Raw genomic sequence first — 24,433 nt, 5'->3', positions numbered from 1 at the left:
TCATTAATTCCTTACAAAATGGCACATTACATCAGTATAAGGTATGCCACTCATTGAATTCTCCCAAATTTGCAAGGTCTGACTTTATTGTGTTGTATAAAGTAACCTATTAAATGTGTCATGTCGATAATCAGACCTTTTATGGCGAGAATACAATAGTTTTGCTCCAACTAACAACGTAATGGTTTATGTAGATTTGTGGAGTTATACTTTTAATTTAAGGTGCCAAAAAGTGGCTCAAGGAGATGAGATATATAGCTTATGTCATATGGTTTCGTATAGGATGGTCAGATTGCACGCCTTTGGTAGAGTAAACCACTTAAAAAAATGAAAAACCCCTTTGCTTAGCATGTCATCAGCTTTTAGAGAATGACACCGTGCATTAGTATATGGTTAACCCTCACTCTTTCTCTAAAAAAATCCAATTTTGTCACCTTTATGTGTTAACGCTAATGGAAGAATAAAACCAATAGTTGATAGAGGAAAACAATATAAAACTTATTTATTCGTATAGGTCGCATGTATACTTATGAAAATTCATATAGAAGGAATGGTTGTTCGCATATTTGTTCTAGGTATGTTTATTCTATTTAGGAGTGGTGATGTTCATAACTTTAAGCTCCCTTATCGCCTACCTCATGTTAGAAATTATCTAATACGTGGTTAGAATATGACAGTTTGCCACAACCTAGCAATATAATGGATTTAAGAAGACTTGTGGTGGTTTACCTTTCTCAACGTAATGTGTCGATAATGACGCTCGATTAAATGACATGATGGCAGATGGTGTGGACAATCAGAAAAAGCTAGGATTTTGCTCTTGAGATAGAATAAACTACCTGATGCAACATGTCATTAATCCGTCGCAGAATGGCACTTTACATGTGTATATCACTCATTGAATCATTTAAAATTCTGAATTTGTTAGGTTTGACCTTATTGTCTCATATAAACTAACCTATTAAGTGTATCATTTGATAATAAGACCTTTTATAGTGCGAATGCAATAGAAGTGGTGATGTGTCTCACTTTAAGCTTACTCATTGCCTAGATCATGTAAAAAATTATATAATATGCAGTTAGAATATGATAGTTTGCCACAACCTAGCAGTAAAGGATTTAAGAAGATTTGTGGTGGTATACCTTTCTTATTGTGATGTTCCGATAATGACCCTCGATTTGATGACATGATGGTAGATAGATTGGAAAGTTTGAGAAAAGCTGGGATTTTACCCGTTAGAAAAAATAAGCGACTTGATGCAAACATGGCTTTAAGTTTGTCATGGAATGGCACCTTATATGTGTATAGGGTATACCACTCTCATTGAATCTCGAAAAATTTTGAATTTGTTAGGTCGGCCTTCTTATCTCGTATAAACTAACTTGTTAAATGTATTATTCAATAATTAGACCTTTTATGGCAAGAATGCAATAGGAGTGGTGTTGTTAATAACTTTAAACTTATTTATCGCCTATATCATGTTAGAATTTATATAATATGTGGTTATGACAGTTTGCCACAACCTAGCAATATAAAGGATTTAAGGAGATTTTTGGTGGTATACCTTTCTCAACGTGATGTGTTGATAATGACCCTTGATTAGATGACAATATGACATGATGGCAGATGGAGTGGAAAGTTCTTTAAAAAGCTGGGATTTTTCTACCTAATGCAGCATGTCATTAATTTATCGCAGAATGGCACCTTTCATGAGTATAGGGTATCCCACCCATTGAATCTTTGAAAATCCCAAATTTGTTAGGCCCAGCCTTATTGTGTCATATAAAGTAAGCTATTAATGTGTCATGTCGATAATCAAACCTTTTATGGCGAGAATGCAATAGTTCTACCCCAACTAGCAGCGTAATGGTTTATGTAGACTTGTGGATGTATACCTATACTTTAATGTAAGATGCCCAAAAAGTGGCTAGATGAGATGAGATATACAGCCTATAGCATGTGGTATAGGGTATACCACTCATTGAATATTTGAAAATCCCAAATTTGTTAGGTCTAGCCTTATCGTGTTTTGTATAAAGCAACCTATTAAATGTGTTATGTTGATAATCAGACCTTTTATGGGGAGAATGCATTAGTTCTACTCCAATTAGCCGCGTAATGGTTTATGTAGATTTGTGGAAGTATACCTATACCTTAATGTAAGGTGCCCAAAAAGGGGCTCAATGGAGATGAGACATAAAGCTTATGGCATGTGGTTTTGTAAAGAATGGTCAGATTGCATGCACGCCTATGGTAAAGTAAACCACTTAACGTAGTGTTCCACAATATTTAAAAAAAAAAAAAAAAAAAACCCCTTAATATAGCATGTTGCATTAGTATATCATTAACCCTCACTCTTTCTTTAAAAATCCAATTTTGTCACCTTTATGTGTCAACGCGAATGGAAGAATGAAACCAATAATTGTTAAAGGAAAACGAGATAAAACATATTTATTCTTATAGTTTGCATATATACTTGTGAAAATTCCTATGGAACGAATGGTTTTTCATATTTTTGGAAATTTTTTTGTTAGCTCATTTGGAAGAACATTCACATATCAAAGAGGCTTTGGACTTGTCATGGGAACTAGGTAGCATGTATAGATGACTATTGTGATTCTAGGTATGTTTATTATCATTCGAAGTTGTGATGCTGATTACTTTAAGCTCACTTATCTTTTACGTCATGTTAGAAATTATATAATATGTGGTTAGAATATGGCAGATTGCATCACTTATCAATATAAAAGATTTAAGGAGATTTGTGGTGGTATACCTTTCTCAACGTGTCGATAATGACATGATTGCAGATGGAGTGGAAAATTGAAAAAAGTTGGGATTTTGCGCATGAGAAAAAATAAGCTACATGATGCAACATGTCATTAATCTGGCGCATAATTGCACCTTTCACTGAGTATAGGGTATAACACTCATTGAATCTCTGAAAATCCTGAATTTGTTAGGTCCGCCCTTATTGTCTCGTGTAAAGTAACATATTAAATGTATCATGCCGATAATCAGACCTTTTATTGGCAAGAATGCAATAGTTCTAGCTCCATAATGGTTTATGTAGCTTTGTGGAGGTATACCTATACCTTAATGAAAGACACCAAAAAAGTGGTTCGATGAGATATCTAGCTTATGGTATGTGATTTTGTAAAGAAGGTCAGATTGCCCGCTTGTGGTAAACTAAGCCACTTAATGTAGCATGTCTTTAGCCTTTTAGAGAATGACACCTTACATTAGTATATGGTTTTTGACTCACTTTATCTCTAAAAGAGTCCAATTTGGTCACCTTTATGTGTTAAGGCTGAATGGAAGAATGAAACCAGTAATTGTTAGAAGAAGACAAGATAAAAAAGTAACATTAGATCTCCCTAAAATCTATGTATGTGTGTATGTCTACGCATATTTATTCGTGTAGTTCACATATACACTTGTGAAAATTCTTATTAAAGAAATGGTTGTTTGTATTTCTTGGAATTTATTAAAAAAATTTTTTTGAATTGCTCATTGAAAGAACAATGACATATCTAAGAAGCTTCCAGACACGTCATGACAACTGGGTAGCATGTACACACAACTATTATGATCCTAGGTATGTTCATTATATTTAGGAGTGGCGTTTGATCATAAGTTTAAGCTTACTTATTGCCTAGGTCATGTCAGAAATTATATGATATGTGATTAGAATACGATAGATTGCTGCAACCTAACAATGTGAAGGATTTAAGGAGATTTTTGGTGGTATACCTTTCTCAAAGTGATGTGGCCGCCAATGACCCTTGAAGGGATGACATAACGGTAGATGGAGGGGAAAATCGGAAAAAACTGGGATTTTGTGCTTGAGAAAAAAATAAGTTATCTGATGCAACATGTCATTAATCTGTCTCTGAATGGCACCTTGCATTAGTTTAGGGTTTACTGCTTGCTCTATCTCTAAAAAATCCAATTTGGTCGCTTTTTTTTGTTAAGTCAAGGTGATTAGAGTCGCATAACAGTGAACAACAACGAACCTAGATGCTTTTATTAAGGTTGAGCAAAAGAATAAAATTAGTAATTATTAGACGAAGACGAGGTTTAAAATAAATAAATAAATAAAATGAAAAAGAAGAAGAAGAGTAAACATTAGATCTCTCTAAAATGTGTATGTACATAGTTTATGCGTATAGTTTGCATATATACTTGTGAAAACTCATTATTGTTCGTATTTCGTGGAGTTTTTTTGATCGGCTCATTGAAAGAACAATTGCATATCAAAGAGGCTTCCAGACCCCTAATGGCTATTGGATGGCATTAGTGGCATTAGCATATACACATGACTTGTGATTCTAGGTATGTTCGTTCTACTTAGGAGTGAGTGGCGTTGTTCATACCTTTAGGTTCACTTATTGCTTATGTGTTTAGAATATTTTAGTTTTCGACAACTTAGCAATGTAAAGGGTTTAAGGAGATATGTGGGGGTATACATCAGAACCTAGCAATGTAAAGGATTTAAGGAGATTCGTGGTGGTATATTTTTCCTAACATGATGTGTCGATGATGTCCCTCAATTAGATGACATGACGGCAGATGGAGTGGAAAGTCGGAAAAAGTTTGGAGTTCTCCTCCTGAGAATGAATAAGCTACCTGATGCAACATGTCATCAATCCGTCGCAAAATGGCACCTTAGATGAGTAGGGTATACCACTTAATGAATCCCTGAAAATCCCGAATTTGTTAGGTCCTGCCTTATTGTCTCGTATAAGCTAACCTATTAAATGTCATGTCGATATTCAAAATTTTTATGGTGAGAATGCAGTAGTTCTGCTCCAACTAGAAGTGTAATGGTTTATGGAGATATTGGAGGCATACCTAAATCTTAATCTAAGGTGCCAATAAAGTGGCTTAATGAGATGAGATATCTAGCTGCTAGCATGTGATTTCATAAAAAAAAGTTTGGATTTCCCGCCTATGATGAAAGCAAGCCACTTAATGTAGCATGTCATCCGCCTTCTAGAGAATGGCACCTTGCATTAGAATAGCGGTTACCACTCACTATATCTTTTAAAATTTCAACTTGGTCATCTTTATGTGTTGAGTCATGTAGGCATGTATATATTTACTCACATTGTTCGCTTTGTACTTTGTGAAATTTTTTTATGGCAACTGGATAACTTGTTTAGTCCTATAAGATTACTTATCGCATGCATCATTTTGGAAATTAGAACACATGTGGTTAGAATACAAGAATTTGCCATAACCTAGCGAAGTAGAGGATTTAAGGAGGTTTTTGATGGTATGCCTTTCTCAATGTGATGTGTTGCTAAAGTGCCTTAATTAGATGACATGATGGTAGATGGAGTGTAAAGTCGAAATAGCTAGGATTTTGCACTCGAGAAAAAATAAGTTGTTTGATGCAACATGTCATCAGTGTGTCCGAGAATGACACCTTACATGAGTATAGGGTATACCACTCTTCGAATATTTGAAAATTCCGAAATTGTGTCTTGTATAAGCCAACCAATTAAATGTATCGTGTTGATAATCAGACCATGTGTGGCGAGATTGAAATAAAACCAACTAGCAGTGTAAAGGTGTATGGAGATTTGTAGAGCTTTACCTTTCTTTAATGTAAGGCGCCCATAGAGTCACTGAATGGGATGATATGTCTAGTTGATGGCATATGTGATGTTATAAAAAAGGCTGAATTTCGCCCCTATGGAAATTTAAGCTACTTATGTAGTGTTCCTTAGAGAATAGCACTTTGCATTAGGATAGGATTTAACCACTGACTGTATCTCTAAAAAAATCCAATTCGGTCACCTTTATGTTGAGTCAAGGTGATTCCAATCACATAACAATGAATAGCAATGGACCTAAGGCTAAATGAAAGAATGAAATCATTATCATTAATTTTTAAACAAGTATGTGTTTAAAAAAAATAATTAGATCACTCTACTAATTGAAATGAGCCATGTGGCGAGATTGAAATAAAACCAACTAGCAACGTAAAGGTGTATGGAGATTTGTAGAGCTTTACCTTTCTTTAATGTAAGGTGCCCATAAAGTCACTAAATGAGATGATATGTCTAGCTGATCGCATATGTGATGTTTTAAAGAAGGCCGAATTTTGCCCCTATGGAAACTTAAGCTACTTATGCAGTGTCCTTTAGAGAATAGCACTTTGCATTAGGATAGGGTTTAACCACTGATCGTATCTCTAAAAAAATCCAATTCGGTCACATTTATGTTTGAGTCAAGGTGATTCCAATCACATAACAATGAATAGCAATGGACCTAAGGCTAAATGTAAGAATGAAATCATTATCATTAATCGTTAAACAAAGGTGTGATTAAAAAAAAAATTAGATCACCCTACAAATTGAAATAAGCCATGTGTGGCAATAATCAGACCATGTGTGGCGAGATTGAAATAAAACCAACTAGTAGCGTAAAGGTGTATGGAGATTTGTAGAGCTTTACCTTTCTCTAATGTAAGGTGCCTTTAAAGTCATTGAATGAGATGTCTAGTTAATGGCATATTGATCGTGTGCTAACCAATCAAAAATAAAATCATATACTAATCTAGCTAGCAGAAAGTACGGGGTCGAACTATGGGGAACTAAATGGCTAAGTTACTAAGATTGAATTCAACAAAACTAAATTTAAATTAAATATGCTAATTAATGCAAAAACTTAAACTATGAATACGTGAAGATCTTTGGGATTTCAAATCCCAATGCTTTTCACTAAGCGAAATGACTCTACACTTCAAAGTGACGGATGATCTTTCCTAGATATGCCCTATCTTTGCAAGACTATCGTCATTCGCCGAAGCTTGGCACGCTTAGTTTGCTAAGCTATAGAACATCTTTGGCCAGACTCAGACACAATCAACTAGAAGATATAAAACAATCAAATTAATGAAATAAGCATGGTTCATGTACATCCCAAAGAAAATGAACTAGCTACTCATTATCACAAAGTTCATAAGACAAATAAAGATGAAACATAGAGAAGAAAGAGAGAGAGAGAGAGAGAGAGAGAGAGAGAGAGAGAGAGATGTGGTCTTCTTCGAGCATGGGATGAGGCCAGATCGGGTTCGCCGCTCCCTCTTCTCTCGGCGCTCCTTTTTGATCGCACACAATGAATCCGTCCTCTTTACCTTTCCATTAGACCTTTGTTCGTTCGGATTCTGGAAAAACTCAAAACTAGAAAGTTGTGGATATTTTCGTTATCTTTCCATAGCATCTTGAATCACCGAAATCCGAGTTCATACGAGAGAAGTATGTCTAAAATACTCAAGGTGAGTCTGTTTACCCAATTTTCAGATCTTATTACCAATTTTGTTCTTTGGACCTCCACTTGTTTCCAATTTGGCTAAGATTCATGCTCTCCTTGCATAAATTAAGTTGGATCTTAGCACTCATGATTTTTTGGGCAGCAAGATTGAATCCCATGATTTAAAATCCTCCAATATCTAATATATTTGCCAACTTTGCTCCACATTATCTCTAATAACCAAAATCACCTTATTCCTGAAAAATACCCAAAAATAATCAATTAGCTCTCTTTTAGTTAAATAAGTATGGGAAATTAAATCAAATAAATAATGATAAATGCATGCTTACCAAATACCCCCACACTTAATTGTTTGCTAGTCCTCGAGCAACGAAACAATAAAAGCAATACGGAAAATAAATAAAGAAAAACCTAACTCACTTTCGTAGGAATCATGGTTGCACTTAGCATGTGCAACAAGCCTTTAAACCCCTAGGTTACCCTGGTGGACGAGTTGTGTCTCGTGAGTGTTTGCAGAGAATACTACACACAAAATTCTTAAGTGCTTTTCTAATTATTCTGGCAATAGTAAGAGTAAAAAGATAGATTCCAAGACAAAGACACTCCATTAAACATTGAAGGGAATATAGGCACCCCCACACTTAAGCTCTTTACACCCTCTCTTGAGTGTAGCTCTAGGCAAATAATTCAATCGAGAAGTCTCCTCTTGTCTTCAGCCCACCTGTTCACCCTTAGATAAGACTAATCTAGGTGCCAAATAATACCAAGAACTCAGGATCTAAGCAATATTGACCTTCTTAGACATTTCACCTTTATAAGCACATTAATTCACTTATTTCTTTAATGCACACAATTCTAGTCCGTGCAATGTCTTGCCTCTTAAGCTTTCAGATGGCCTATGTAATGAGTGTTGGGTTAGCCGCTCTCAAGTCAGATGGCCTTAAGGGACTAGGTGTAGAACACCCCTCGAACTTACTTACTTAAAACAACTAGGCTATAAGCCAATACTGGACCAAAGACACCCCAACTGTTTGACGCGAGGCATGATGCTGGTGACACCGAGTCCCGATTACTAAGGAGGAGGTCTAAACTTTAAACTTCAACAGAATTTTTTTTTTTTTTTTTCACATTATACTTCAATTCAATTCACATTTAAACAGTCTAAAATCAGTCTCAACTTGTCACCATAAGCAAAGGGCAATACAAGACCACTAGATGGTCAGACCTTCCGGACTACCTGGAGTTCCTATTTTCCAATTCAACCTCAGTCTCAAAATGTAAAACCCATTACTATTCTCTCAAAAGGGTGTTCATCCCATCAGATGGAATTTCTAAAGCCCTTAAACTCTCATTTTGTATCTAAGCAAGGAATTAAAACAGAATTCTTACCAAAGCCAAAAAAAAAAGAAATGAGGATGCTAAGATGGATGAGTGGCAAAACTAGGATGGATAAGATAAGAAACGATCATATTAGAGTTGGTCTGGGAGTTGCTCCCATAAGTGATAAGCTTAGAGAAAGTAGTTTGAGGTGGCACGGCCACGTTCAACGGAGACCTATAAATGCTCCTGTTCGGAGAAGTGATATAATCCATATTGAAGGAACTAGAAGAGCTAGGGGTAGACCTAAGATAACCTTAGGAGAAGTGGTGAGAAAGGATATGTATAGCTTAGGCCTTGTATCTGCTGGCCTTGCGCCGATTGGAGAGCAAGAATCCATGTAGCCAACCCCATTTAGTTGGGAAAAGGCTTATTGTTGTTGTTGTTGTTGTTGTATCTCTTTGACAATGCTCTACCAACTATCAACGAGTCTTACTCGAGTTGACACCCCCCCCCCCCCACAATTTAATTATGCAATGACCTCAGTGTATGCAAGATATATAAAAAAAATGATACAAGCAAATAGAGGAAAGAGTGTACCTGATGTTTGAAATTGTGATAGAGCACGCAACAGTAAAACTTAACAACAAACAAAGAAAAGAACAAGAAAATAACTGCAGCAGAAGAGAGAGTTTTAGGACATACCTTAAGCGCAGCATCCACGTGATTTTAAGAAAAATTACACATGTGGAATCGGAGGGATGGGGGGTTTTAACAATTAACCTAAACAACCCAATCTAATGCAAATATTACAATTAAAAAGTCTTAAATACAATTATATCTAAGAAATAAAAGATAACAACCTAAACTAATTATCATATACTAATTAATGCCATGATAATTATAATACAATAATTATCATGCCATGAACCGGAACCACTGAAATTCGGCAATATTGCATACCATGATAATTATAATACAATAGTCTTGTTCCAACTTGCAATTTAATGGTGTATAGAGATTTGTAGAGGTATGCCTTTCTATAATGTAAGGTGCCCCTATAAAGTTGCTTGCTGAGATGTGAAATCATTAAATTGTAGAGGAAGACAAGATAAAAAAAAAAAAAGGAAAAATTAGTTCACCTTACAAATTATGTGTGTAAGTATGTTTATGTGTACATATGTGTGTGTGTGTGTGGCTGTGTGTTGTTCCTATAGTTCGCATATGTACTTGTGAATTAACCAATAAAAAATAAATATGTACTTGTGAAAATTATTTGGTAGAATTAGGTTTTTGTATTTCTTTAAAAAAATTTCCCTGAATTATGGATAGGACTATTACATATAAAGATTCTTCCAGACCTGTCAATCTGTCATGGCAACTAAGTAGCATGTAACGATGACTATTGTGACAGTTTTGTTGGTTCAATTTATAACTAGCCTTGTTCATTCCTATAAGCTCACTAATCGCATGCATTAATGTCAAAAATTAGACAATAGGTGGTTAGAATACGACACTTTGCCACAACCTAGCAATGTAAAGATGAGATTTGTGGAAGATTTTTTTTTTATGACAAGCATGGCAGATGGAGTGTAAAGTTGGAAGAAAAGCTTGGATTTTGCACTTGCTGAAAAATAAGCTACCTAGTGCAACATTTCATCAGTGTCCATAAACCACTGATTGACTGTTTGAAAGTCTCGAATTTGTTAGGTCTTTCCTTGTTCTCTCTTATAGGTTAATTATTAAGTGTATCATGTTGATAATCAAACAAGTTATGGCAATAATACAATAGTTTTGCTCCCACTACTAGTGTAATGGTTTATGGAGATTTGTGGAGGTATACGTTCTTTGATGTAAGGTGCCCATAAAGCCTGCTGATGGCATGTGATGTCCTAAAAGGTCAGGTTTCACCCTTATGGAAATGTGAGCCATTTAATGTAGCATGTCATCAGCCTTCAGAGTAATCTCTGAAAAATCTATTTGGTCCCCTTTATGTGTTGAGTTAGGGTGATTTGAATGACACATAGACGAACAGCAACGAACCTAGATGCTTTCATTGTGCTGAATGGAAGATGAAATCAGTAATTGATTGAGGAAGATGTGATAAAAAAAAATAACATAGGATCACCCTGCAAATTATGTATGTATGTATATATTTATCATATAGTTTGCATAAATGCTTTGAAAATCCTTTTGGTTGAAATAGTTGTTTGTATTTCCTGGACATCTATTTTTGGCTTATGGAAAGAACAATTAAATATCAAAGCAGTTTCTAGACCCTTAATGCCAACTGCTTATCATGTACTGACGAGTTTTGTGATTATAGGTATGTTGGCTCTATTTAGGAGTGGCCTTGTTCATGCCTGTAAGCTCACGTGTCGCATGCATCATATCAGATATTAGACCATATTTGGTCCAAACATGGTAGTTCACCACAACCTAGCAAATCTAAAGGATTTTAATTAGATTTGTGGTGGTAGCCTGGGATTTTGCTGCTGAGAAAAAATAAGCTGCTTGATGTAACTTGTTATCTGCTCCTCAGAGAATGACTCCTTGCATTAGTTTAGGATATACCACTTGTTGAATCTCTGGAAAGCCCGAATTTGTTAGGTCTGGCCTTGTTCTCTCGCACAAGCCTACTTATTGCAGACTTCCACAAAATCTCATTTCTAACCTCCCGAAGAGAAATGTAGACTTTGGTATCTGTCTTCTTAGAGAGGACACTACCACTCATGGCAAGAATTTCTACCATCTGTGCCACGGATGCCTCAATTTTCTTGTACCTTGTTTATCTGATACTTCAAGTTTGGATGACAACAGGCAGGATCGAGGATTGCTAATGGGTGAGATCGTTTGAGAAGCTTACAATATGCAACAGATTGCTGGTATTCTGATTGAAAAGATGGCGAATGAGTTTTTGATATCATGGGCAGATCATATTGAACTTGCAGTCCTTCATTCAAGTGCCCCCTCAATGTATTGGCGAGAAATTAACAGGATCACTGCTCAACTGTGTATTGCAGTTGGAAGAGGGCAAATCTTGCTGCCAAAAGATGCTAGATATTCTTTACTATCAGCATGGTTGGAAGCTTTATAAGACTTCGGATGGATGGGGGGAGCTTGTGGATCAGTTGATAAGGAATTGGTGGAGGATGGATCAAGTCGATTCTTACATTGCCATTACCACAGCAACAGGTTTTATAATTGAATTGGTCGTTTGATCAATTCTTGAACAAAGGAGATGATGGTCCCATTCCAAAGAGCATTTGAGGTCTGGTGAAAAGAGCTTTTGTCAGGCAATATGCAACCTGTTCACTCTCATTTATAGGCTGTGCTGACCTACCTAAAGGTAAGGAAATTGCTATTTCAATTCATCCTAGGCTTATAATTGGACAGTTTTTGCACTATATCTTCCTATCCACTCTTTGCTGTTGTGTATTTGCATTCGTATGCAAAATCCTTTTCTTTGTCCTTTTGGATCAAAAGTATGGAATATGTTAAGAGAACCATATAGTTGGAGAGTTGGAGTCATCATGGGCAACTGATTTACCCAAAATATGAGTAAGAGAGAGAGAGAGAGAGAGGAATCAATTAGGGGTTTGTTATACACACTTCTTGGTATATTAATGGCATTAGACAACAATATGAACATTTGCTACTGATCGATTGTGAGTCGTAATCATCCATTGAGCTCATTACTAACCTGTAAAAGCTATCAAGCCCAATCCAAATGGGGAGAGACTGAGAAGTTGATCATTATTACTTTCTATGCATCTAGTTTATGTGGAAGGTAATCATTATTCCATGTATCTAAAATTATTACTAACAAAAAAAAGTTGTATATGCTTGTAAAATTTGGTTTGATTATGTTTTGCAGCCCTATCATGGTTAGGTTTGATTGACTTTCCTAATTCACAGTTCTAGGTTTTTATCCTAAACCTCGGCTGGGAAATTTCAGGTAATTTTGAAACATGCGAACATTATACAATGGCCATTTGCAGTGTGCACGGACAGACATATATTGGTTGATTTTTTCTTTTTCCGCCGGGGGGGGGGGCGTAGAATATTGTTACAAAATATTGGTTTCACTAGGTTGTCCATTGGTTGTTGACCCATCAACAATCTCCACCCCAAGTAAGGATTTGTCTAGAATTTTTTTCCCTTACAGCCTGCCATTGAGATTTCAAAGCAAAATCCCATGTGACCAAAATTGCCAATGACATTGATCATGAACAGTAGTCTCTTAGAACACGTTGTATATGGATGATCACATAATGCTTTGTCTTGCACTAGGAAGGCAATGGACGACAGAGATATCTGAATTATCTTTCCCATAATTTTGATTGGTGTGATGAAGAACTTTACTGTTTACCTTAGTGCATGTTTTATGCTAAATGTGAGATTGGGGTATGAAATCAATCTCAGAGAATGTAGATAAGAGTTTTGAAGAGCTATAGGTAGTTGTGGCCCTTGTTGTACCTAAATCAGTTGACATAGTTGCAATTAGTAAAAATCAAGTTCTTGGTGACCGTTAAAGTGAAAGGATGGTGGTATCTAAAGTTACTATAAATTTTTTTCTGTTAGATCATGAATGAACATCCAAATCTGCTTTTTAGTAATTTTTTTCTTTGGCTTTGGGGGAGAGGGGGGGGGTTGATGCTTGACCTAAGATTTTTTTTCATGGCGCCCACTTAAGTTGGGCTGAAATTTCTGACTGCCCACTTAAGTGGGAAACCTTTCAAACTGCCCATACTTGGCTTTTGCAAAATATCAAGTTACCCACTGTTCCCTTTGACCATTAAGTTTTCAAATTTTAATTGTTAATAGACAAGAATACCCCTTACCCATTAAAAGACCATAATGCCCCTCTTTCACTGTGTACCCAACACCTAGGCATCTTCTTCCTACACTTCGCCGGAATCCCCACCACCCCTCCCCCTTAAGTTAAAAGATTCTATTTGAATGTCATCTACAAGACTTGAGAACCAAACCAGATGGAACCTCAAGAGATGTCGTCGAATCTACTTTTGATTATGGATTTTGGTTCTCAATACACTCATCTCATTACTCGTAGAATCCGAAAACTCTCTATTTTCTGCCTCTACATCTGTGGCACTTCTTCTTTCAAATCCATCACTGAACTCAGCCCTCATGTTATAATTCTCTCTGGTGGTCCTCATTGTGTTCATACTGATGAAGCTCCTCTGCAACTATCTCTTATTGCTAAAACATCACCAAAATCTCTCTCTCACCACTTCTCTTTCTTTCTCTAGGAAGCTGCATATTGCTTTCTGCGAGCGGTTGAAGTTAAACTAGAATGTTCGATCTTTGGTTCTTAATGCCAGAGATCAAACAACTTAATGTTGACACAGAGCCAGAGAGGCGGCAGCGAATTATCACTACCACATAATGCACTCTTTGGCAAATATGAGCTTGGAAAGCTTCTCAGTTGTGGAGCTTTTGGTACGGTCTACCATGCCAGAAACATTAGGTCTGGCCGGAGCGTCCCCATTAAAAACCATCATTAAACGCAACGTTATTAAAGGAGGTCTAGTCGCTCACATAAAGCTCCAAATCTCTATTTGAACCCTGTCTATTCCATTGTAGAGGAAAAGCTGGAATTCCTCGTGAGGATGAGCTAGACTATATGAAAGACATTTTGGCGGTGATGCCTGTGGCAATTAAATCGTTACAAATTTATGGCTAGCAATAGAAAAGTCGAGTTGAAGAAGCACGGGTGTTCATCACTTGCATGGATGATGGATTTCCGGTCGCCAAATCGTCGTCATCGGAGGGGTTGAAGAGAGAGGGACAACTGGAGGGACAGTGAGTGAGTGAGTGAATTTTAGTAATTTATCCATCTGAGGAGTATTTTGAGAGTGCATTTTAGTAATTTACCCGTGTGAGGAGTATTTTGCTCCACTGACCACTTAAATTTGAAAAGATATTGGTCAAAGGTTGAAAAGTTAACAGTGGGTAACTTGATATTCTAAAAAAGGGCAACTATGGGCTATTTGAAACATTTCCTACTTAAGTGGGCAATTAAGAATGTTGGCCCAACTTAAGTGGGCGCTATTAAAAAAAAACTATTGAACTAATCATTAACCAAAACCTTAAAGGGCAAATATACAAGGAGAAAGGGAGGAAGGGGGGGGGATTAAATCCTACCAGATGGCATAAGTTGAGAGTCTAGACCCTAGGTGACAACAATATTCCTGTTCCTTGGGGTATCCAAGACTAAAGATTGGGGAGAGATTGCAGTCTAGCCGGGTCAGATGACTCTCCAAGTCACACTCTTAAGGATCTAGATTTGGAGGCCCCCGTCTTCTGAGGTTTTGTTCCCAACATAAGTTAGACACCAAATCACTAAACACCAATTTTCCAACTAGATCACAAATGGAAGAGTCACCGAAATATCTGGAGAACCAAACCCAGTCCGTGGAAAACCCTAGCCATATGGAGCAAGGCCAAATGGAGGTAATGGCTTTCGCCCAAATGGATTGGGAGAAGGGGCAAGGGAAGAAAAGTTTGTCTAAATCTTGGGGGCCATTCGAATACAAAATGCCATTGGGGTTGACATTAAGGTAACGGTTGATGAGGAAGGACTGGGTGACGAGACAATCATTGAAGTTTCTCCATGTGGAGAAGGCATGTTGGGGGATGTGACCCTTAAACCAAACCAAGGGGTCTAAAGAGTAGGATTTTCCTCCAAACCCAGGAAGTATTAGAGTGGGGACAGAGAGACAATCCAATTGGAGTCATTTCTCAAAAAGCTAGAGTAGACCCAACTGACCCAGATGGAGTCATGCTTAGTTGAGATCTTCCAAATGAGGTTAAGCAGGCTAGCACAGTTGTAGTCAAGGATTCTATGAAAACCAAGACCACCCTCAGATTTGGGACAACCGATGGAAAGCCAGCTTCGAGGTGGAGAAACCTAGAGACTTCTTGGCCTTTTCAGAGGAAAGCATAGAAGAGGGATTCTATGGCTCGGATAGTGGCTTTGGGCAGGGAGAAGACGCCACACCAATAGAGGTTGGAGCACCAAACTAATTAGGATCATCCTACCAGTGAGAGAAGTTTACCCTTATAGAGTTGAAGTTTTGTCTTGATTTGGCCAAGTATGGGCAAACAATGATAATTAGTGAGTGGACCCGGGATGAGGGGGAGACCAAGGTGGGAGATAGGGAACGTACCAAGGGAGAAGCCTGTGATCTGCAAGAGAGTAGTTTTGGTAGAGTTTGAGACACCAACTAGGAAGAGGATGTATTTCTGTAGGTTGACATAGAGATCAGAGAGGGACTTAGAGGATAAGCGATGAGAGGATAAAGGAAATTGAGGAGTGGGAAGCTTTGCAGAAGACCATTAGGTCGTTTGTAAAAGCAAGGTGGCATTACACTTAGGGATGGCTGAGATGAGGTGGTTATCCGATATTAGTTTTAGTTTTGATGATGCAAGGGAGGAACTCAAGGGCCAAGGAGAAGAGGATAGGGGATAGAGGGCACCCTTGGTGGATTCCTACCTTGGAGGGAAAGTATAGCCTCCTGTAGGTGAGCCATTGACTATGGTAAAGAAGTGGGAGGAAAAGTTAGAACCTTTGATTCAGCAGAGGGAAGTACAGAGGAACCTAATAGAGGTAAGGATTATTTAGGTGAGTGTTTGGGCAGCCGTAGGTTGAGGGGTAGCAATGTATTGTGGGGGTGACTGGCACCATTGTAACCAGTTTATCATTGTTCTTCGTTATTCTATCAATTAAATAATATTAGTTTTGCATTCGATTCGTGGGTTCTTATCAGAACCCCATAATAGCCAAGACTTTAAGGATAAAGTCCTAATGGATGGAGTGAAAAGTTTTCTAGAGATTAATTTTGAGTAGAGCTGACAGAGAGTGGGAGTAGCGGTTGAATCCTTGCATGGTCTCAACATAGAGGAGAGTGTTGTTAGCAATACATCTACTTGTGATGAAAGCAGATTGGTTCTTGCTAACAAGGGAAGGGATGATAATCGGGATGTGGTTGGTTGGCACTTTAGCAATGAACTTGTAAAGGAGGTGGCAAATAGAGATGGGCTTAAAGTTGGAAAGAGAGGAGGCCCCTAACTTTTTGGGAATGAGGCAAAGGAAGGTTTGATTAATAGAAGAAAGTTGGGAGGGATTGAGGAAGAAGCTACGGACCGCCTTAATGAGGAGATGCTCATAAGCTATCCAGGCCAAAGCCATGATTGGGCATATGGGAATTCATGCCTGCAATAATTTTTGCATCAGAGGGAATGGCAAGGAGGGAGTCAAGTTAGTGAGCTGAGGATGAATTTGTTAATGGGATTTTATTTATTTATTATTATTTTTTTTTTTTTTTTTTGGGGGGGGGGGGTTGTGTTGAAGAAGTAGGAGACCACCTCCCACTTAGGGCCATCAACATCCAAAATCCAAACACCATTGTCAAAGAGGAGGGAGGGGATCCAATTGAAGTTGTGGCGAGTAATAATTGTTGAAGTCCCTAGACATCTTTCCAGATGTCCAGACCAGTTGTAGCCCAATAAATGGGGATAAAAAGGGGGCTAGGAGTGGAATAACTAGAGAAGGAACGAGACAGAAAAACAAAACAGAGAAAAGGATAAGAGAATGCATTTGGAACTCATACAGCACCAGAAATAGGGTGTATTTCCCTCGAATGTCATGCTTTTCTTGCAATTGCTCTTGCCTAGGGTGCTTATCAACCGCTAAACTCGGTGCTATGATAACTGCAGTTTTCTTTCTGGGGTAAATTGCAGCTGAGGTTTCCAACATTTAAGAAAACTACGTATGGGATACCTCAGGTTTTAACTATTATGTCTTTGGGGTCTTAAACAGAGATGACATTAGTCAGGCTTAACCAGGTTCGATCACGTGAGTTTAAGCATTCAACCATCTGCCTGGTGTTCATAGTTTATGTTCTACTGTACTGGGGTTCTTTTTTATTTTTTTCGTTTTCAAACTTTTAGAAAATTGATTCTGTAGATCATTGTCGCCGTGGTAAAGTAGTGACTAGCAAGTTCTTGTAAAACTCAAAAGCTCAAACTTTGCACATCTCTAAATCTTTTTATGGAATATTGAAGGCTTTGAAGCCCTCGACTTTTACAATTTTCTGAACTCGATTAGCCAGTCCTTAGACAAGTCATGTTTCACCATCCAGCTCAATCCAGGGTTGTACTCTCATTTTTTTCCTTAGACATCATGGTAATAGTTATGTTGAGTATGCTGAGATTATCCTTATTTTGTTCTCAAGCAGTTACCTCAACTTTCCACCTACAGGGGCAGCCTAATTGTTGAGCTAATATTGTTTGCTTGGAAGGTTTTAGCCAGTACTGCGAAGACCAGGATTGAATCTCCTCACCTTCACAGTCACCTTGCACATAAAATCCAAAATAATATTATAGATAAATGTTTATTGACAAGATCTTCTGGCACAAGTCTGTAATTCTTGGTATCTGTCATTGCATTATTAGGCCATGAAGTTGAAAGAAGCAGTTGAAGAAAGGTCTTTGATCAGGAGGATCTCGAAAATGCTAGCAGTGATATTGACTTTCATGTTCTCTCGTATGAAAATTCAGAGGTAGTCAAGAAGTGGATAGCAGCGCTCTCCAGGTATTCTTGTCCTCTACACCTCCTTGTCTCTTCAATAAGTATAAACTACCAGGTTTATTTCTTTGCCCAAGGAAGGAAATTTCCCCCCTAAGAAAATTCAGAGGGAGCCAATGAGTGAGCGGGGTTGCCCCCTTGGTCTCAACACGGGCTCATGGTGAACGTGTTGGGCCCCAAAGGCATTTTCAACCCCATACTGGTGAGTCTTTCCTCCATGGGGGGATTAGAAAAGTCTTTAACAAATTAGAGAAAGCTAAAATTAGATATGATCTTAGCTAGAAAATTGTAAACAAAGCAGTGTCTCTACATGAGCTCCGAATCTTTGATTATGACTTCAAAACAATAGCCGGAAATTTGGGCCAAGGGCATTAAGTTGTTATTTTCTCTTGTATCATTGAATCCATTCGACCTTTTAAGTACTTTGTTAGGCAGGAATAGAAGGACAATGGCCCAAAAGGGAAGGAGCTATACGGTTGAGTTGAGGTAACTCACATAATTTCATTTTAACATGTGAAGAGTCGTCTCATGTTGGTGGTATCCAAGTCTGGATCCTACCTTACAAATAGAAGTATTTGGTTTCCTCACACCTCTTTACCATGCACTAGGAGGGGGCGCATTGGGAGTCTTACCTCCAATTTTTCTTTTCATAATTTAAAGGTGGACCCCTTCTTAATGTGTGGTGGAGAGATATGAAAGGAGCACCTGGCAGATTGAATAATATGATTTAGTTTTTATCATTTTAATTATAGCATCTTTGAAATTATTGATAGTTTGGTTTTATGGTACAACGATATTTGTACCTGGCAGCATGTACTCTGCAACTAAGAAATATATTGACTGCCCCTATTTAACTTTTCATTGCCCCTTGCTGGCATAGGGGCATACAATCAGGCAACATTCTTATAGTTACTAATATTTAATTTCGGATCCCTATTCATCAGGGTCCATGATTCACTCACATCTTTTCACAACATATTAGTTTTAGCTGGGGTTCATTGGGGGTCATACTTTGATACATTTTATCAACTCTTAAAGATTGGTCTTGTCCTTATTGTGTAGTAGAGAAGTGTAAGGAGAGCACAAATATTTATCCTGATGGGTAGAGGATCCAAACTCTTGATTGATTTTTTAAAAAAATCACTAACCTTAACCAGTGCAGGGTTGCTTAGCTGGAAAGACCAACACCTCTTCACTAAGGCTGCGTTTGTTTGCTGGAATAAAGGTGGGGTGGGAAAATTCTTGAAAAAAGTGTAGATTTCTTACTTCTCTTTTAAATCTCAAAATGGTAGATTGTTTGGTTGCTTGGGGTGGAAAAGTGGGAGACAAGTTTCCTTGAATCAAGGAAACTTGTCTGCTGATGTGGAAGCCCAACTTTCCCACCCCATGTCATTTTAAAACCCCACATATTTGGTGGGACTTTGTGGGAAAGTTAGGAAAAGTAAAAAAAGTGGGACACACCCCTATCACTTTTCCACAAAACCTTTCCTTCTCCTTCACCCCACTACACAGGACTTACATGTTTTTTTTTCCCACTCCACCTTTGCAAACAACGCCGCCCTAAGAGGTTGTGGGTTATGTAATATCTCCATCCTCTATATATATATATATATATATATAGTGGCTTTAGAAGAAAAAAAATTCACCAACCTAGATCATTATATATCATCCCTAACAAATGCTAGGTTTTCTCATATTTTGATCTCTATTTTTATCTCCTACCCCATTAATAGTGGATTTTATTTTCTTTTCTTCCCTTTTTTCTCTCGCTGTTCAGTCATGTTTTATTTAGTTCATCTATATTCTTGCTCGATGAGCATGTTGTTTTCAGCTATCGAGTTCTTGGTGGGAGTCCCCAATCTTTAATTTTTACTGCATTTCAAAAATAGAAGTGAGCTCTAAAATGGATATGAAGGGAGGGATAGTATGGTCCAAAAGAATAACAGTCATCAATGTCAAATAAGTTCGGAGAGGAATTCCAGATTCAAATATTTCCTTCTGCCTTCAACTGTCAGCCATTGGAGATGGTGTAACCCAATCCTTTGAAGTTGTCATGATTATACCTAACAATAAAGCATAGATATAGATCAACTTCACAATTAGAATTTTGAAAGATTTTTGAGCAAGAAAAAAAGACTAACCATGTCGATTATTGAGCCAGTGTACAATCATTCATTAAGGAGGGAAGGTAGCGGAGGTTTTCACTTTGTAGAGGGTGGTCAAGGATTGTGACAACCAAATGCTGAATGACACAAGAGCAAGTAACTAGACCATAATGATCGCCTTGTGAAATATTAGAGAACTTATTGGCATAAGGGGACTTTCTTATCGGAAGATTAAATGGGAATTAGATCCTGGCACTCATTGGTAGTAGAGCACCTCCAAGTAGAAAATTCAGACTTGAGAAGGAATGTGAACTAGAGTCAGTTGCATCATTTTATGGAGTCGTAGTTTGAAATCCAATGAGTTGAAATGAATTGTTAAGGGGGCGTTTGGTTCCGCGTTTCCCTGGAATCTGATACCAGGGAATCATGATGTTAGAAAAAAATGAGTGTTTGGTTCACATGTTGAGTCGGAATTCAGGTGATTCCATGAATCACCTGGAATCCACTTTTTACACTAAAAATCGAATCACTCCAAATAGAGTCACCCTTTGGGAACACACATATAAATACGGGCGATTCACGTTGTTGAAGTCATTATCGTGAAATCCAGCAAAAGGGTTCTCTTTCTCGCGAATTCTCTTATGTCGCGGTGCTAGGATTCTCTTATGTCGCTGGTGCTAGGGTTCTCTTTCTTGCGAGTCTCTTTCGTCACCGAGCTCCATTGTTGGGCTTCTTGAGCTCCATTGTTGGGCTTCTTGAGCTCCAACGCCCCCTTCAATTGCAGGTTGCCTCTTCCATCGCCGAGCCCCATTTGTACAAAATGACGCCTCAGTTTTGGTGAAGTTTTGGTTCATCTCGATCGTTCAGCTCTTGCTATTGCATTGCAAGGTTGAGCTTCTTCTTCTTCAAAATCAACATCTGTCACGCGAACCTCATCCTTGAGCTCCATCGTTGATCTTGCATCAACCTGGTCCTGCATCTTCTTCTTTCGTCAGGTCAGTGAAAAAGAATCGGCTTTTTTTTTTTTTAGAGTATTCTTATCATGTTTTCATGGTAGGTATAACTCCTTGTCTTCTCGAACTAAGAAAATTTACTCGGTTTCGCTCTCCTTTCCCCCTCTTCTTCTCTGCTTCCTTTTCTTCTCCACTATTTTGTTCCTCTTCTGTTATGTTATATTCAACTTTATATTCCTCTTCAGAATTAGGGTAACCAAATGCTGATTCTAACAAGATTCATTTGCCGAATCATGGTAACCAAACACGATTTTTTTTAGGAATATGATTCTATAGAACCTAATTCCACAGACTCATGATTCCCTAGAAACATGATTCTGAACCCGATTCCACAGAATTGCGGAACTAAACGCCCCCTAATCCTTTCTGGATTGCAAAAGTCCAGCTCAGTTCGGCTCTATTGTAGCCCTAAATTTCTAATTAAAATTAATTTCTTGAAAATTTATTCATTATTGGGTGTTCCATGGAAGGAAGAAGATCACACGCACTCGATTTTGGTATCGAACCTGATTGCATCTTCTCTTCGAATCCAACTTGACATAAACAATGTGACAACATCAAAAAATTTTAAGGAGTATTTAGGGATCCAAATGGGAAGGATAATAAAAAGAAAAACTTCCTCAATGCTAAAAAGTAAAGCAAAAAATTCAACTAAATCCTCAATTCTTGAAAGAGATTTTTCTTAGAAAGTAGAGTAAAAGGTAATATTTCTTTGCTTTACTTTTTAGCAAACACGTATCTTTTGGAATAGTTTAAATGTATGATTATTCGACATAAAAATATAAACAAATGTGTTTGCTGTGATTTATGACCCTTATTTTTAATAAAATAAATTGATTTAAAAATAAGTTCATAAATAGATTAAGAGTTATTTATGATTTATAGTCATAAACTCTTTATGATTTATAATAGAAATCATTAATAGATTTCTATTAGTTTATCAATCAATGAACATGTGCAGAAGTACTATTAAGCAGGGTTAAAACTATAAAAAAAAAAAATTAAAACAAAACATTACTTTTCTCTATTTCAATCTTTCACCTTGTTTAGATCTCCACATAAAAATATTTTAGTAATGTCAAAACTAATATAAACTAATAGAAGTGAACACAAATCAAAACTAAATTCGATATTATAATAATATTATAAAATAATGAATTCAAGAAAAGCAGCCATATTTCAATTTCCTTAAAAATCCATATTTTATTATTATTCACAATCTCATTATCGTTACTACACATTTACTTGATATTCATTTTCTTTTATCTGATTAATTTTTGTAATACGAAATTTTATTTTTTATTTTTTGTTTAATTGTTTAATTGTTTAATTTAACTAATTAGTTATTCTCTTCTTTACTCTCAAGTCTCAATTAGAAGAAACGAGATAAGTTACTTGCATGCTATATGGAAGAAGAAAAAAAATATTTAAAATATCAATAAACATTAAAAAAAAATCCTCTTATCATTTTAATATTGCAATCATTTCCAAGACAACTTTTCTTCACAATTGCAAAATTATAATTTTATTTAGTTAATTATAATATAACAATACTTCTAATTATAATTTATAATAAAAAGAACACATCAATAGCCACTTAAATATGTATGTTGAAATATCTGAAATTTTGTAATTGAAGGATTTGGATAATCATTTAACCATTAAAAATAAATAGTCTAATTTAGTTCATATTATGAAATTAAAAATAAAAATTTACCTGAGATTTTTCAAGGTAAAACATATTGCCGAAATTCGTTAGGCCGTTTCGGCTAGTAGTGAATTTTTTGGGGGACCAAAACCAAAACCGATAACGTTTCGGCTAGATATTGGCAATATCTCGTTGAAAATCGTCGAATGGACAAAACTTTGCTGGATATCTCTTTAGTCTTCCTTTTGTTCGAACCTTCATCGTCTAACTTACAAATCTGTAGGAAAAAATACCGATCAATATCGCAAAATATCTGGTTTTTCAGAGGGTTTTGGGAAATAAATGACTATAATGTTTCGTGTTTGTAGAGAATGGTGATGATACAGCGACTGTGACTTGTGACATGTAACATACCTGAACGCCATTATTTATCGCTATATCTCTGCAACTCAAATCACTCTGTTTTAGAGGGTTCACAATGATTAAAGTGCGATACTTCTAATGTTTCAGATGGCACTGATGCCAAGCATCGGAGGACGAGTTCCCTTAATTCCCAAACCATCTACAACAGCAATGCCATCATCAAATCCGGGAGACCTGAACTAGGGAAATTTCCAACTCTTTTGATGGAGCAAGCTCAAGCAGCACTGGCATCTCATCGTCATCCCTAACTCCAACATTTAGTGCCTCCTTGTCCGGACATTTTCCCGGGTAGAAAGACCGTTAATCTCCTACAAACAAGACCTAGGGAATGTTACAGAAGAAAATGGAGCTCTCTTCACCTTCGACCGAATACCCTTAAATCTTAGCAAAAATTTGCCAATTTGCAAGGTTCACTAAAGTGCGAACAAACATATTTCACCAAAGTATTGTACTTTGGATTTTCTTCTTATATTTTAGTAGTATTTCAATTGCCTCCAGTATATCAAACTTATTCTTCAAAAAAATATAAATTAAAAATTATTAATTAAAATATAATTAAATACATAGAATAACCAAAGACAATTGCCACATACATTTCGATCATCTCTGCTAATTTTATATGACTATTCATTACCTAGATTCATGTATAATGTGTTTCTAAATTAAGAAGGGAAAATTTTTAGAGATGCTTCAAGACAATTGGCAAAAAGTATAGACACCTTAAAAATATATCAAATTGGCACACACACCCAAAATTATCTTAGTTTTTTACAATGGTACACTCCATTAGCAAATTCTTTTAAATAATGGTTAAATAATCATATTTCTTACAATTCCCTTTAATTTCTTGTGATTTTACATATTGCCTCTAAAAAAATTGAATCCTAAATCTCATCTTATTTTTTTCTCCTTAAATTCCTTCTCTTTCCTCAATTTGTCATTTTATATCATGAGATATGGAATAATACAGGGTATCTATGCTTTTTGCCAATTATATTAGGTGTCCTTAAAAAATTTCCAACAAAAAAT

The 24,433-nt window shown here is 36.8% G+C and overlaps 1 long non-coding RNA gene across 3 annotated transcripts in view; it reads left to right on the top strand.

The window, feature by feature from the left end:
• LOC149027583 (uncharacterized) overlaps positions 1–19,720 on the top strand; it is a 50,992-nt gene extending 31,272 nt beyond the window's left edge. For all 3 annotated transcript variants that reach the window (XR_016174717.1, XR_016174715.1, XR_016174716.1), the window contains 2 exons: positions 11,423–11,951; positions 18,083–19,720. This is a non-coding gene — a long non-coding RNA (uncharacterized LOC149027583). The remainder of the gene's footprint in view (positions 1–11,422; positions 11,952–18,082) is intronic.
• Positions 19,721–24,433: the final 4,713 nt, after the last annotated feature.

The sequence above is a fragment of the Hakea prostrata genome, chromosome 1 (assembly GCF_041222555.1).
Source record: "Hakea prostrata isolate BN-2017 chromosome 1, UWA_Hpros_2, whole genome shotgun sequence".
NCBI classification, from domain to species: Eukaryota; Viridiplantae; Streptophyta; class Magnoliopsida; order Proteales; family Proteaceae; genus Hakea; species Hakea prostrata.
Note: the sequence above shows the minus strand (reverse complement) of the source record. Positions and strands in the feature narration are given on the sequence as shown.